The 15,527-nt window shown below is 37.7% G+C and overlaps 2 long non-coding RNA genes and 1 pseudogene across 4 annotated transcripts; 2 read left to right on the top strand and 1 right to left on the bottom strand.

The window, feature by feature from the left end:
* Positions 1–643: 643 nt before the first annotated feature.
* On the bottom strand, positions 644–5,808 carry LOC148855453 (uncharacterized). The gene is made up of 2 exons (XR_016112828.1): positions 5,382–5,808; positions 644–1,070 (listed from the first exon to the last, which is right to left on the bottom strand). It is a non-coding gene; the product is annotated as an uncharacterized LOC148855453 (long non-coding RNA).
* A 2,301-nt stretch (positions 5,809–8,109) lies between these two features.
* Positions 8,110–15,527, top strand: LOC148855451 (uncharacterized). 2 transcript variants are annotated; one of them, XR_016112456.1, is made up of 2 exons: positions 8,110–8,489; positions 15,183–15,527. It is a non-coding gene; the product is annotated as an uncharacterized LOC148855451 (long non-coding RNA). The 2 variants fall into 2 exon arrangements; XR_016112455.1 differs by lacking the exon at positions 8,110–8,489 and adding an exon at positions 13,253–14,695.
* On the top strand, positions 9,200–12,541 carry LOC148855452 (disease resistance protein RGA2-like; annotated as a pseudogene). The gene has a single exon (XR_016112454.1). The product of XR_016112454.1 is annotated as a disease resistance protein RGA2-like (transcript).

Below are 15,527 nucleotides of genomic sequence, written 5' to 3'. Positions count from 1 at the left end.
GTAATTAGAATCGGAATTGGAATCTGAATGGTCTATTCCTTTAGTCTGTTTGGTTCAGACAGGAATTAGAATGGAAGTCAGAATCAATAGGAATCATATTTCATTCCCAAGGCAGGGGCAGGGAATGACCATTCCCTTAAATGGGGGAATGCCATTCCAGCAGGAATGGAATGGAATTCCAATTCTGTCCAACCAAACAGTTGGAATCAGAATAAACCATTTTAATTCGGATTCTAGGCCCCCATTCTTGCAAACCGAACAGGGCCTAAGATTTGCATGTTATCATAAGACGTGTTAATGTAAAGTGTAAACCATGGTTTAACGGATTCTTTTGGAAATGACCGTATATATATATTTCTATTAACATTTATTATTGCTGTTTATAAACTGCTTTTTTTTAAGACAACCATACAGTCTATGGGTCCACATTATGGTCTATTTGGTTGCCAAGAAAGGAATATGTTTTTTTCCCATTGTTGCATCTGGTGTTTGTTTCCCGAGAAACAATATGATCGAAATTCATTTTCCTGTGTTTGCTTTCTAAGAAACTTAGCAGGAAACACATTAAACCAAGTTTATCATCCTTTCTCACCTTCAATAACATTGCATGGTCGAGTAAATTTGCCATGTGACAACAATGAGGTGCATATAAGATATTGCAATCACATTTGACAAAATGATAACTATCATGTTCCATATTGTGTACAATACTTGCTTGCATTACATATTGGTTCTCATTTCATATAATATAAGATAATCATAGCTACTAAGCTGATCGCAAGAAAACTAATAATGAACCATTCTAGCCTAGTTTTTTCCATTGATTTGTTGTTTGAAGCATTATCTTGTGTGGAAGAGCATCCTTCCTTGGATTTAAGTTGATGTAGACTATTTGGTGTGGAAACTTTGCTTTGATACATACAGAATTGGTGTATAGATTCTTCATATGTAGTGTATGAGCAATAAATTGCTTTGCTAAATCGGTGTACCTGTGCGGTGCACTCTGCCCATTTAAAGTACACTCCAGGGCAACAACCTTTGAAGACAACATAATATTTGGCCATTAATACCTGTTTAAATCCATTTAGTGTAAGAAACCACTTAACACATTCATCAGAACCATTTAAAGCTTGTCAATGCACTTGGATTTAACTAGTTAATAAGCAAACTAAACACCTATTCACCTATTCAAAACCTATTCATTCATGCAAGAAATTCATTCTTAGAACGAATTATAACCTATAAATCATTCATTCAAGATCTAATAGATGAACACCTGCCAACCTGTCCACATAACATATCATAATAGATCAAGGAAACCTGTTTAAATTCCGCCATCCAATTAATCATTCTCTCATCCATGCACAAGAGCTATTAGATCCCATAAAATTAGATTTTAACCTGCTAGCCACACAATTCAACACCAGTTCAAATCAAGCGTTTTAAGATAAACAAATATTTATCATGTTTTTCATCATCAAAAATTTTCAATGATTCAATTCCCAAAACATTAAGATTACCCCATCAAACAAAGGTTCAGTTCAATAGTGTTTCAAAATTAAAAAAAAAAAGGCTCAATCATGTCAAGTTTAAGCTGAACAATGTTTCCAAAATACATGTTTAGTCATGGAAAATTTTAAATTTAGTCACTCAAGCCCAACTTCATGTCTAACCAGGCCTTCCTCAACCCCGGAGCCAATACATAAAATGTTATTGCCCGGTTTTCAGATTCTAACAAGTAGTGATTGCTTTTATGACAAAGGTGGGGTTATGATCCCCCAAACTAAGTACATCATCGTAAATCTTTTCCTTCCTCAACAACCCAATCCCCTTTTCAATAGCAAATGCTAGTGTCTTAATGCTTACTGTGGTCTCATGGACCTCCTCAGCAACTGCAACTACGTATGACTTCCTCTTCCCTAACCCCTTTTTCTCAACTAAACTACCCTCCTCTGGTGTCTTGGCTTGAAGGTTGGAATAACCAACATTGTCACCCTCATCAGCCTCATCAAACACTGGTTCCTGCATCATTGGCATACTTGTTTCATTCATGGGCATTGCCTCATGCCTATTCATTTATCTAGCAGTGAATGTTGCAGATCTAGTAACTTGATCATTCCCACACACTATGGAAAACTAGTCATAGTTGGGGATGGACTTCCTCCTAAATTGCTTAGCTTTTGGGTGCCCCTGTTCATTCATTACAGATCAACCTAATAAGGTTGTATCTATCTTACATATTTTAGTAATAAGCTTACATACCATATTAAAGTTTACCTAGATATACTTTGCCCAAACACGGGGTTCTACATCAATTGTCTTGGCTAAGTCATTCCACGAAAATCCACTTGAATTGATAATTTTTGAAATGGTAGTGAAAGTCTTCTTTATTGTCTTCATTCTATTTCTAATGTGATTGTGATTGCATTCCACTCCAAACTTATCACTAATCGACTTTGTATCCGCATTGCATGCCGGGGCTTTAAAACTTTTATCAACTTTATAGCCAAGTGTGGCCTGCTCTACTTGAGTGTCAATCAGTGTATTGTCTATCTCAGCAGTCCAGCTCATGTTAGACTTACTCATTCTTCCATCAGTTTCACTGGACCGTGTATCCATATCTGATTCGCACCAAACAATCAACATCTCAAGTTATACATCTAATACAATCAACATATCTGAGATATTCAACAATATCTCAAGTACCCATATCTGATTCACACCAAACAATCAACATATCTGACAATTCAATCAAAGCATAGTAACATTTGAGACATTCAACCATACACATAAATCAAGGTCTTTCATTCGAAATCAAACAACACCACCCATGTTAAAGTTAATACCACAAAGGTTTATGAAACACCCAAGTCAAGCAAACAACCATAGATAGTAGCACTTTAACCAAGATTACATCTGCATAATGAAGTCAAACAAAGTACATGTGAAGGTAAAAAAAAAGGATGTTTAATGACGGTGTCTCGATCGAGTCACTTGGTAGTCTGCCCACATTTGGTTAGCTATCTTCTCTCTAAGACGGTGTCCTTCTCTCACAGACTCATTTCTGCCAATGCGTTGAGATGGATGAGACACATGAGTGTCATCAAACACATCATCTGGCTCTGCCCCATCATCTATATCAACATCCACACCTTCAGTTACCTCGCGATCATACTGAGACATGATTTGATCATACGGGTCCACTCCCATTACATGATTATGTAATATGCAAAATGCAGACACAATATTGACTTATGTTTTGAATGGGTAGTGTTGCTCGGAAATTAGGAGTGGAAAACGTTTCTTAAGGACCCCAAAAATCTGCTCAACTGCATTTCGAAGTGAGGCATGATGGAGGTTAAACAACTCTTTGGGGTTCTTAGGTTGATGCAAACCCCATTCCTTCAAATGGTATCTTGTGCTTCGATATGGGGCTAAGAACCCAACCTTGAGAGCAAAACTCGTATCTACCAGGTAATATTTACCTGTGTAAAATACAAGAAAGTGGTTAGATACCAATTTCCACATTTGCATTTGAATTGACCCCATGGATATGTAGTAGTACCTTTTGGGACTTGTAGTTTGTGTTCCCTTGTCAATGCACTATTTAGCATGTGGGAATTTGATGCAACTCGCTCCCATCAAGGTAAAACATATGTGAAAAGCAAGTTAAATGAACATGCAACAAGAATATTTTGTGTGGGTTAGGACTTCCGACTACGGAATGTAGCTACATTTGACAGTGGACCTTTTACAGGTATATGTGTCTTGTCAATTGTCCTAACACAATCCTACCAAGCAAGTCATACCGTTTGTATTTATTATATGATTCATCACCTAAATTTAGATATATTACAAATTAACACCACAATGACCTTAAAATATAGCTAAAAGTCTTGTTGGTTTCTAATCTTAGGTGGTGTGTCTGTGCCACTTGGCTGAACCAGGTATTTATCTTCTAAATTGAGAACTGCATTTAACACCAAGTTGAAATGGTGACTAACTATCTCACCCGATCTACTAAAGTGAAATCCCATAGTCCTATTCCTAACATTATGTGCTAAAGTATTCAAGAATCTATCAACTTGTTCTTCTACACTAGTCCTCAATGTATTGTGGAGTCGTCCGTTCTCCCATAAAATTTTGCAAAGCTTGTAGAAGGCTTCTTTACCCATTTTTAATTGATAGTAGCAATCAATATGTCTCCCCCTATACAACAGATCTAGTAGATCTTGTTGTTACAAGTCTTGGTTAACGGAAGATTCCCTATCAATATAGTCTAACCACTCTTGAACAATGGTCAATGCAACTACAACTCCACTAGTTGCAGCTCCAACGATTGTAGTCAACGTTTCATCATCCATCTATGAGAATATAAAAAATGGATGATATAATAAAGAAGAAGAAAGATAAACAACTATTTATTGATATAGGATGCATGAACTAGGAAATGATTTATTTATTTCAAATGATTTGGCTTAAACAGAAAGATGATATGTTTATTTCAAAGAAATGCTAGGTGCACTTAATTAACCAAAGGGTAGGGCTGTAATTGAATTAGATCCAGCCACATTAGGATCTTGAAACCCAACTTGAATTAGACTTGAACCTACGATTCCTTTTATAAACATACAGCATTCAAGCAAGATGAATGCTTGAAAATAACTTGTATTAGGCTTGAACCAATACCCACAACTATTAACAGCAGCACTAAAGAAAGAATAGTCAATCCATAATCAATCCCCATAAGTGTTAAACATAAGTGGTAAATCCTCTAGAAAATAATCAATCCCCATAAGAAATTAGAACAAGAATAGTCAATCCATACAATCCATAATAAACTCATATATGTTTGATTTCAGCATGAAGATTCCGAGATCAACATAATATAAACTGATTAAGTTACCAAGTTCAAAGAGCAAGCGTTCATGCAAGTTTATTCCAAATTGGTGAAATTATTATTACAAAGAAAAAACCTTAAAAAAACAGGATAGTGAAATATTTGGGGAACAAGAATGAGAACAAGAATGCATGAATTTTGCATTCATGCAAGATTCTGAGATCAACATATATAGAAAATGATTAAGTTAACACTCATTCAAGTTTATTCCAAATTGGTGAAGTGTAAAAGAAAAAAATCTAAAAAAAACAGGGTAGTGAAAGAAATATTAGATTTGATATGACCTATTACCTAAAGTCGAAATCTAATGCTTTGTTCTTTTGTGATTACCTAAAGGAAAAAAACAACAAAGAACAACACAAAATCTCAGATCTAGAACAACCATATTCCAGAATCCAGATCTGGACATCGTGCGAATAAACTCAAATGACTATCCAGTTAGAAGCTAGATATGGTTCAATCATGCTAGATCTAAGCCTACCTTCGCCGAGAATGCCGACAGTGAGATTTAGATGACCAATGATGGATGGAGCCGGCGGTGAGATTACGATAGCCACCCATCAAATGGAACAGGAGAAAAATGGTATAAAAAAGAACAAGAATGAAGAGATAGTGTCGGAACTACACTTATCGTCCGATGTGAACGTTGGAGATGTGACCATTGGACGAGAAGAAGGGAGGCGACAATGTTTGTGAGAGGGCTTTTGACAAAATTTTCTCGCCTTTTTTCCTTTCTCAGTAGGGTCTCACCAAATTAGTGCGACCCCGCTTACCAATTTTTGGTAACCCGCATCCCTGTGTTTCCTTTCCTTTCCTGGGTTTTTATTTGAAATGAACACACACACAAAAAAAGAATATTATTCAAATATGCTTCCTTTCCCATCAGTTTCTCGGAAATCAAATACACCATTATATGTCCAACCGACACAACTATATGATCATTAAATTCAACTTGAACCGTTTATTACTTTAATTTAACCATTCTTATTATTTTTATTATTCTTATTATTAATTTATTTTAATATTTAATTTAAATTTTATATAGTAATAATATTATCTAAATGTGTAATTATTTAAATATTTACTTAAAATATTTTTTCCAATGAGTATAATTATTATATAATAGATTTATTAATTCATATTTTGCATTTATGAATAAACATTAATAATTTGGATTAACATTTTTAATTACTATTAATAAATATTCATTCTTATTTAAGGTTTAATTAGTGTATTCAGTAATTATTATGGGCCCACTTTGAATAAACATTAATGATATTATTATGATTATGAATTACAGTTTATAAAAATTGATTATTTAATTAAGGTTTAATTACATTTATCTTTGAGAAGGTACAAATTGTAATTTTGTTAACTTACGATAATATGGGGCCCACTATTCAAAGTTGCACGGTTGTCTTCTTAGACAATTGTCATTGCGAAACTCGACCACCACTCAACCACCGCTAAGTGCGACACTCGACCACTGGTGCCATAAACAACCTTGTATGACCTTGGTCACTGACGGACTAACATAAATGATCTCCGGCGATTGTTTATGTCATTAGAGATTATTTAAATAGTTGGTGGTTGCGTGTAAAGAAAAATAAATCCCCTATTTGCCTGAAACTTAGACCACCGGAAGCTTCATCCACTTCGATGGTATAACGGTCTTGGCCACCTGTCACGGGTAGTTCTACACCGGAAGAAGCTCGTGCGGCGTCTAGGTCAAGATAGGTCAGGATAAGCCTTTGTGTGATGCGAGGCTAGGAGTTGCCTGATGAGATGGCTCTACCAAAGTCAGTAACATTGGATCATGATCTCAAGTCGCATGGCCGGGGCACTCGGCTGACTTTAGTTGGTCCATGGGAGACGCCGCTTACGTGCTAAAGGGGGAAGGCCATGATGTGAGGCGACTTGGCGCCAATGTGAAGGGACTCCTGTATGTCGATGATGATGGGCACCTGTGTGCCATGTTGATAGGCAACCGCTGGGCCGGAACACACCCGTGTACTATGGGCAACGTGATAGCTCATTCAGTTTAGGCAAGGGGCTGGTGTGGTGAATGGTCATGCTTGAGCCAGGCCCGCATGCCAAGCCTCCCTTGAGTGTCGGTAACGTAGTGCCGATCTATGCACTATCCCCATGAGCATGTGTGCGTCCATGAGGAACCCTGGTAGCCATGCTAGCCATTAACCAGGGCCGCCCCGCAAGGAATGTTTGTTTAGGAGTGCCAAGGTTAGGCACCCAAGGAGGTTGAGTAGCCAAACGTAATTGATTTACCTGGTGGTCGATGATCTCATCTATACTCAAAAGAGATGTGTCGGTGGGCGGCTATATAGTATAAGATTAAAAAAAAACCTTCCCCATGTTTGCTGATAGTCGACCACCGGCATCTCCATCCACACAGATGGTATGACGGTCCCAACCGTCGGATGCCACGCATAAATGATCACCAGTGGTCGGCGAATTCATCGAAGCTCAAAAGAGACGTGTTGGTGGGGTTATGAATAACTGTTGTAGCATTTTTTATTGTATTTTAGGAATGGATTGAGAATTGGAGATTCCCACTTCTCACCATATCTTTGAAATTTTGAACAGCCCACTTCTAATATGATTTTTACTCAAAACCTTCATATATATATATATATATATATATATATGCCACCATGTTTCTTTTGCTCCAAGGGGCTATAGAAAGGGGTAGCCCATCCCCTAAACGCTTAAACCCTTCCAACCCAAATGTAGGTAGGATTCTGCTACAACCACTAGGAATGGCAACAGGATGGGGATCATATTTTCCATTCCCGACCCTGATTCTAAAATTAACCCCATCTCCATCTCTGATCCCCACCGGTGATAAAATTTGTCATCCATCCCTGATCCCCCACAAGGATGAGTTTCCCATGGGAACCTGAATCCTTATTATTTTTTTAGATAACAGTATTTTTCTTAAAAAATGAATTTACTTAAAATAAATAAAAAAATTAAATTACACATAATATTTTAAATATATTTTGATATATATATATATATATATATATATATATATATATATTATTTGAATCTTGTGAAATAAATTTTGATCGACGGGTTTTCTTGGTTGGAGGAGTGCCAAATCCCGCTTGAGTTGGTGTATTTCCGGCACATTTGCTTGAGAGAATCGCTCTTCCAATTCTCTCCAAAATTCATCAACGGTATCTATAAATACAAGGCTTCCATGGAGTTCTTTGGCCAGAGAGTTGAATAGCCAAGAGACTACCATGGAACTGCACGTCATCCAAGCGCATCTTCTTGAGGTGATGATTGTGGAGAATGAACCAAAGTTCCATCAACAAAACAAAATTTGTTTTGTTTATGAAAATTTCGCCATTGAATGGGCAAGACACAAGCATCACAATTACTAGGAAGATGAAGAAAGTATGAAGATGACGAATTTGCATCTGCAATCGCCATTACTAGGAAGAAAACATGAAGAAATAGAGGGCTGAAAAAAAAGAGACGATCAAGATCAAGAATGGTGACGAGGCCCTGATACAATATGCAAGTCTTGATGGTGCTTCCAGTTATTAATGCAAGTCTTTTCCAGGTTCGTGAATAAAAAAACTTCCACTCAATGAATTTTGTACTGCAAACAACAAACAAACTGATCATCATCATCAGATAGGTAGGGAATGAACCGACAGCCAAAATAGTCTCAAGATACCTGGTTCTTAGACCGGTTTAAAATTACATCAAATACATGTTTTTAGGTGTCAACGTATGGGCCGGTATGAGTCTGGTTTAACATGAACCAAAGTGACTCCAACCCGAACCTAATGTTAGTAAAGGCTTTGGATCCCATGGATGATCCATATCCTGTCCATGTACGAATCATATGAGATCCATGTTTTGATGGAACCAGCAGATTAATTCATTAGCAACGTGGATCTTTAAGAGACCCCAAACCAACAAAAAACGGGTATATGAACATGATTTAATCCGATCCATGTTGTAAATGCCCCTTGGCGAACGGGGGAGTTGCATGAATTTTATATGAAAAGGGCCAAAAGGCCATGCCGTTCAAACACAGCAGCAGCCGAGCAGGTCTTGAAATTCATGGCCCATTAGGCTTTTCTATTGCTTGATTATTACGAAACCATTTTTTAATCCTTAATTTATGCACTAGTCATCCTTTACATTCTCATTTCTCACTGAAAGAAGAGTTGAGAGCACAGAGAGAAAGTCTGTCCTTTACATTCTCTCTAGGTAAGCTTTGAAAGGTTAGATGACTGGTCCACATCAACAAAAAAAATAATGAAAAAATGTATTATACTCCACTGCAGAATTTTGAATTCTACTCTGGTTAAGAATTCTGAGTGTGGGCTGACAGTTATTCTCCCTAAAATTAATTAGTTATGACTTACGCGTATATTGACTTCCAAATCCAATGACCTCATTTCTTGGACGTTGTAAAGTCTATCTCAATGGAAAGATTTGAGCATGCTTGCATCCAACACTTTCGTAGTTTTGTTTCTCCATCATTCTTGGCCTCTTCCCTGCGGCTTGATCATCACCAAATATGGCTGACGCTCTTGTATCCACTCTCTTGGAGAAATTAGCCTCTGTTATCCAACAAGAGATCGAACAAGAAGTAAGACTGATCGTGGGCGTCGAGAAGGAGGTTGAGAACCTCTCTCGTACACTGGCGACCATCCAAGCCGTGCTTAAAGATGCCGAGAAGAAGCAAGTAATGGACAACTTGGTAAAGCTTTGGCTAGAAGATCTGAAAGATGTAGCCTATGACATGGACGATGTGTTGGATGAATGGAGCACTGGAATCCTCAAATCACAAATACAAATGCTTGATGATGTTGACGGTCACTTGAGGGCCAAGAAAACAGTATGTATCTTCAACTTGTTCTGCTCTTGCGTCTGTTTTAAGCAAATAGGTTTGCGCCATGACATTGGTCATAGGATAGAAACAATAAAAGAGAGACTAAATGAGATTGCAACTAAGAAAGATACATTTGGCCTTGCAAGTAACACAAACAGTGATGAAAGGAGATGGAAGGAAGTAATAAGATTAGAAACCAGCTATGAAATTGATGAATCGAAAATATTTGGTCGTGATAGGGAGAGAGAAATTATACGAAGCAAGGTGTTGAGTGACAGTAGTCAACCAGAAGAAGTCCCCATCATCTCCATAGTTGGTATGGGGGGCCTAGGCAAGACAACTCTTGCTCAACTGGTCTTCAGTGATGATAGGGTGAAAACCCACTTCGAGAAGAGAGTGTGGGTATGTGTATCTGAGCCTTTTGATAAGGTAAGGATCGCCAAGGAGATCATTACAGGAATGGGTGAGCAAGTAGAGAACAATATTTCATGGCCAGATTTGCACCATCAATTGAGCAAATCAATTGAAGGAAGAGACTTTCTTCTTGTGTTGGATGATGTTTGGACTGAGGACTCCAGGGATTGGGAGCCATTTCATTTTTCCCTTAATCATGGTGCTAGAAAAAGTCGAATTGTGGTCACCACACGCAATGAGAAAGTTGCAAAAATGATGGGTAAAGCAGACACCTACAATTTAGGAAAGTTATCTGATGAGGACTGTTGGAGATTGTTGAGCAGCATAGCATTTTCAGGAGAGAAGTCTGAGAAATTGGAAAGAATTGGCTGGAAAATAGCAAATAAGTGTAAAGGTGTACCTCTCTCAGCAAAAACCTTAGGAGGTCTCTTGCGCTTTAGGAAACCAACAATTCAAGATTGGCAAGATGTATTGGAAAGTGAAATATGGGAATTACAAGAAGTTGAAAAGGAGATCTTACCCTCACTGTTGCTCAGCTATTACGATTTGCCTTCGCATATGAAACGATGTTTCTTATATTGTGCCATTTTTCCCAAGGATCACAAAATAGAGAAAGAGAAACTAATCAATCTATGGATGGCACAGGGTTTTCTAGATGAAAGTTCCATGGGGAGAAGAACAAGTAATCCAGATATGACAGGAGAGTTATACTTAAATAACTTGGTGATCCATCTTTCTTGCAAGATGTCTCTGAGAAATACAAAGCTATGTACAGTATTCATGATCTCTTGCATGATTTGGCTCAATATCTCACAACGAATGACTGTTATGTGGTTTCTGCTACTAATATTAAACTAGAAGACTTCAATTCAAGCAAGGCCCGCCATTTGACTTTGATCTTAAATGGTGGAAATATGGATTCAGTTTTTCCTTCCACTTCAACTTTTAAGGCAAAGAAGAACCTACGTACATTCCAAGTCTTAATGAATCCTGGGAAATATGATTATATCAGCTTGACGACATCAATTGTGAATATATTTAAGCAAAAGTGGGCTTACAGAGCTGCAACTGCGTGAAGTAGACAAACTGATACATTTGAGGTACCTTGATTTGTCTTGGGCGGAATTGAGGGAATTGCCAGAGACAATATCCAATCTATATAATTTGCAGACTTTGATAGTTGAGCATTGTTGGAATCTTTGTAAACTACCTGAAGGAATCGGAAGAATGTTGAAGCTGAGACATCTTCAAATTGACCGCACTGATCAACTAAGCTGCCAACCTCAAGGAATTGGGAAACTAAGCTCCTTGAGGACATTAAGTAATTTTGTTGTGGGTGATCTTAATACTGGTGCTAAGGGAGGAGGTTGTAAAATTGATGAACTAAAAGGCCTCACATACCTCCAAGGGGAACTTACATTTGAAGGCCTGAAGAATGTTGCAGATGGGGAAGAGGCAAGTCGGGCAGAACTGCATAATAAACCACATCTCCGTGGCCTAGTCTTGTTTTTTAATGGTGTCTATGGAGAGAATAGGTTGACAGAAAAGAGGATGGAAGATGTTCTTGAAAATCTCAATCCACATCCAAATCTGGAGAGATTGGAAATACGTTGGTACCCAAGTGCTAAGTTTCCTAAGAATTGGTTGATGACGAAGGATCCTGAATTTCTTTTGTCCTCCAATTTGCTATCTCTGGAGCTTCAAGGATGCATGAAATGTACACAACTTCCTTCTACTATAGGGAAGCTACCTTTTCTTGAGGAACTGAATGTTAGTGGAATGGAAGATGTGATAAATATGAGCTATGAATTTTTTGGAATTGATAATGGTAGTGGTGAGAGAGAGGGTTGGAGCAGGGGCCTCTTCCCTAGGTTGAAATTACTATACATCAGTAGCATGCCCAACTTAGAAGAAGTGAAATTGAAGTTGGGAGGAGAGCTTATGCCATGCCTCCAGAAGTTTACTATGTTGTTCTGCCCCAAGCTAAACACACTGCCAGAGATCCTGGGCGGTGCCCAACTAAAGGAATTGAGAATTGGTTATGTTGCTGAACTGAATAAGAAACATCCCAACTGGAGGGAACACTTTCAAGGGCTAGGTATTAAAGTTTCATATGGGTGAGGAGGATTTAACTTACTCGAGCACCAGTTGGAGGGGAAATGCTCAATTGAAGCTGAAGATGAGAAAAAACAAAAAAAAAAAAGAAAAGAAAATGAACCATTTGATATGAAAGCGGCTCATCCTGCTGACAAAGGATTAGTTACAGAATTGTATTGTTGATATTCTAGTTTTGCAAACAGCAAAGAACATATATGTATATATTTTTAAATATAATCATATTGAGTTTGCAGATTTATTAATTGGATCTTGTAGGTAGATGAACCCGATGGTATAACTTGGTGGATAATTGTACAATTGTCTAGAGGTAAGAAAATGTATAAACAAAGCCGTTGGTAGTTTCAAGTGCATCTTTTCTACACAGTCAAACCATCGGTAAGACTTCCATTGCAAGCAAGTGGTGTAGTTAATGGCTGCTCATCACATCGTCTGTCCCTAAAATTCAATGAGAGTCGAACACGCCACCCTGTCCTCTTTGTTTAGGCTCAATTTAGAAGGAGTATAAATACAAATTCGTAGAGTGTAAAACCTTATATTTTATATTATTTTGTATGTATTTGTATTGTACATATTTATATTTATATTAATTCCCAACTGAGCCTTAAAAATTGACCTGGACCACATAATTTTATCAAAAATAATTAATCCGCTTCTTTTATCATTTTCTCTCTCCCTCTATCTTCACTTCTCCTCTTTCCCGAGCTCTTTACAGCAGTGACACACAGCCCAAATCTCATTGTCGTTGGAGACGCCTCTGCAACCTTCGCTGGCCTATTCTAGAACATATTCTTTTGTGCCAAACAAATACAAGAGTTTGGCATCCTGTTTCCACAACCAAGATGACCTCAACTCAAATTTGTTTAGCTTGAAGCTTGAGGCTGTTATAAGAGTATTGAGCTAGGGAACTAGGGAATAGCCACATTTGAGATCAATACAATTTCTTTTATACTTTTTTTTTTTTTTTTTTTTTTATGGATAAAAGAAATATATTAGTGAACTGCAACAGATACATAGTCACTAACATCCGGGAGACAAGCAGAAGAAGTTTACGAAGTCTTGAGAAGTAGTCTTTGCTTCTGGGTTTGGTTATTTTGGGTCAAAGAAATTGGTGACCACTAGCCAAATAAGACTTGAATATAAAGAAAGGTGACCAAGATCGTATAAGCATATAACAAAGCAAAGAAAACGTCGCTCATCATTTGAAGGTCTCATCGGTCTCTTATGTTGTTAAGCATAAATAATGAAATGTTAAATTTATCCTTCACTATTCTTCAAATTTTCAAAATAAACTCATCTGATTAAAATGCGTTTCAGATGAAACCATTGAAACTTGCCTCAACTTTGATTCGGATGCCTGTAAATGGATTATCAGAAAACAAAACCCTACCAAACTCTACCTCATATTTCAAACCGATATGGCCTGATTTCGTTCCTCAGGTTCAACTTCCGCTCTGTCCTCCTTGTTTCTTCCCCTTCTCTGGCCGAGGAATGCTTCACCCTACCTCAGAATCTGTCCTCTTTGTCTCTTTGCCAATGTCCTCAACAGTGAAAATCCAGGGGACTATTTTGGACCAGCCCTTGTTTGGTGGGGTCGAACGAACAGATTTTTAGGTGGAAATTTCCGGCGATCAGATTCTACCGTTATCGGTGACAGATCTAATATGGGAGTTGGCATTGCCATTGGACGCTGACCGAGACAATGAATACTGTAATCCCATGGTTAGAGGGAGTCACAATGCAAAGGTTGGATCTATAGGAAGGGTTATAGTGAGAGGGCATGGCGAGAACGTAACCATCGACCGACAAGTGCAGTTGGTCCAGATGTTGATGAAACATGGAGTGCGAGTGGAGGGACGATTCGAGGAAGTTGGGTTTCCATGGAATCGATCACATAGATCGCAGAAGGGGTATAGAAACCATGGCTATCTTCAAACAATTTATGCTGGGTTCTCCCAACGCTCAGTCTCTCTCTCTCTCTCTTGTTTTTTTCGCTCTCCCCTGTTCCACTATCCACCAGGGACGGTTGTCCACCACCATCCACCAGTGTTGGTACACACTCCCCTGTCTCACTCAGTCTTTGCCTCGTTCGCTCCCTGCCTCCGCTCGCTTGCTCGCTCGTTTGGCTCTAGCCCCAATCTGACGTCGTCTAACTCAATTGCGCGCCAAACCCCAGTCTAATGGTCTCTTCTCTGATAACGATCAGAAATGCTCTAATTATTCTGGGGTTGCAAACTGCTCTCATGACTTGCATTGCGCCAAGCCCAGTTGTGGTAATAGGCGATCGACAATATGGGGATTTGTCCGACATCGTAGCAGTAGTAGAAACCTGACTCGAAATGGTTTCTTTCCGTCTCACTCCGGAAAATCTATGATGTGAAAAAGATATGGTATGGAACAGAGTTGAGCAATGAAAACTCAATCATGAATTTTGATAAATAACATTTGATTGATTACTGCATTTATGATTATTTATGATTATAGTTGATTGATTAGAAGTTTTTTAAATATCATATCTTTTTTATATCATAGTGGAACTCGTTTATCTTTTTGCCATTCCAATTTCTATCATTTTTTGAAGATGTTGATGATATTGGAAAAGATGTGATATTTGAAAAACTTCTGACCAATCAATTGGAATCATAAATGTGATAGTCAATCAGATGTTATTTATTAAAATTCATCGATGGATTTTGATTGGTCAAAACTCTTCCCATATCATAATTTTTTTATGTCATAGATTTAGATTTTTGGTAAAAAGTGAAAATTTATTAAACTACCTTTATAATTTAGTTAATTGACTAACTCTATCCTACTGTTTATATATTATCTTAAAGTATCATTATTTCTGACGATTGACTACTTTTTCCTCTACAGTTGAGATTCTTTAAAATTCATTAACATGCCATATCATGTGACTATTATATGAAGATGGATATGTTCAATCAAATATACTCAAGAGGGACTTTAAAACTCTTCAAGTTATGCTCCAAGGAAAAATCAGTGAAAAGGGTTGTCTTTATATCATCTATCAGTACTATAACCGCAAAGGACGAAGCCGCGAAATGGAGACCAACCGTGGATGAATCTTGCATGCTGATACACACCAATAGTGATTGATGCTGGGGAATTTTTCAAATACTCTTATTATTATTATTTTTTATCATGTCACATTATCATTCTAAAATCTGATATATATCGGATATATCCATTCATATCAAA

The sequence above is a fragment of the Nelumbo lutea genome, chromosome 4 (assembly GCF_056320005.1).
Source record: "Nelumbo lutea isolate HS-2025 chromosome 4, American lotus-T2T, whole genome shotgun sequence".
Taxonomy (NCBI): Eukaryota; Viridiplantae; Streptophyta; class Magnoliopsida; order Proteales; family Nelumbonaceae; genus Nelumbo; species Nelumbo lutea.
Note: the sequence above shows the minus strand (reverse complement) of the source record. Positions and strands in the feature narration are given on the sequence as shown.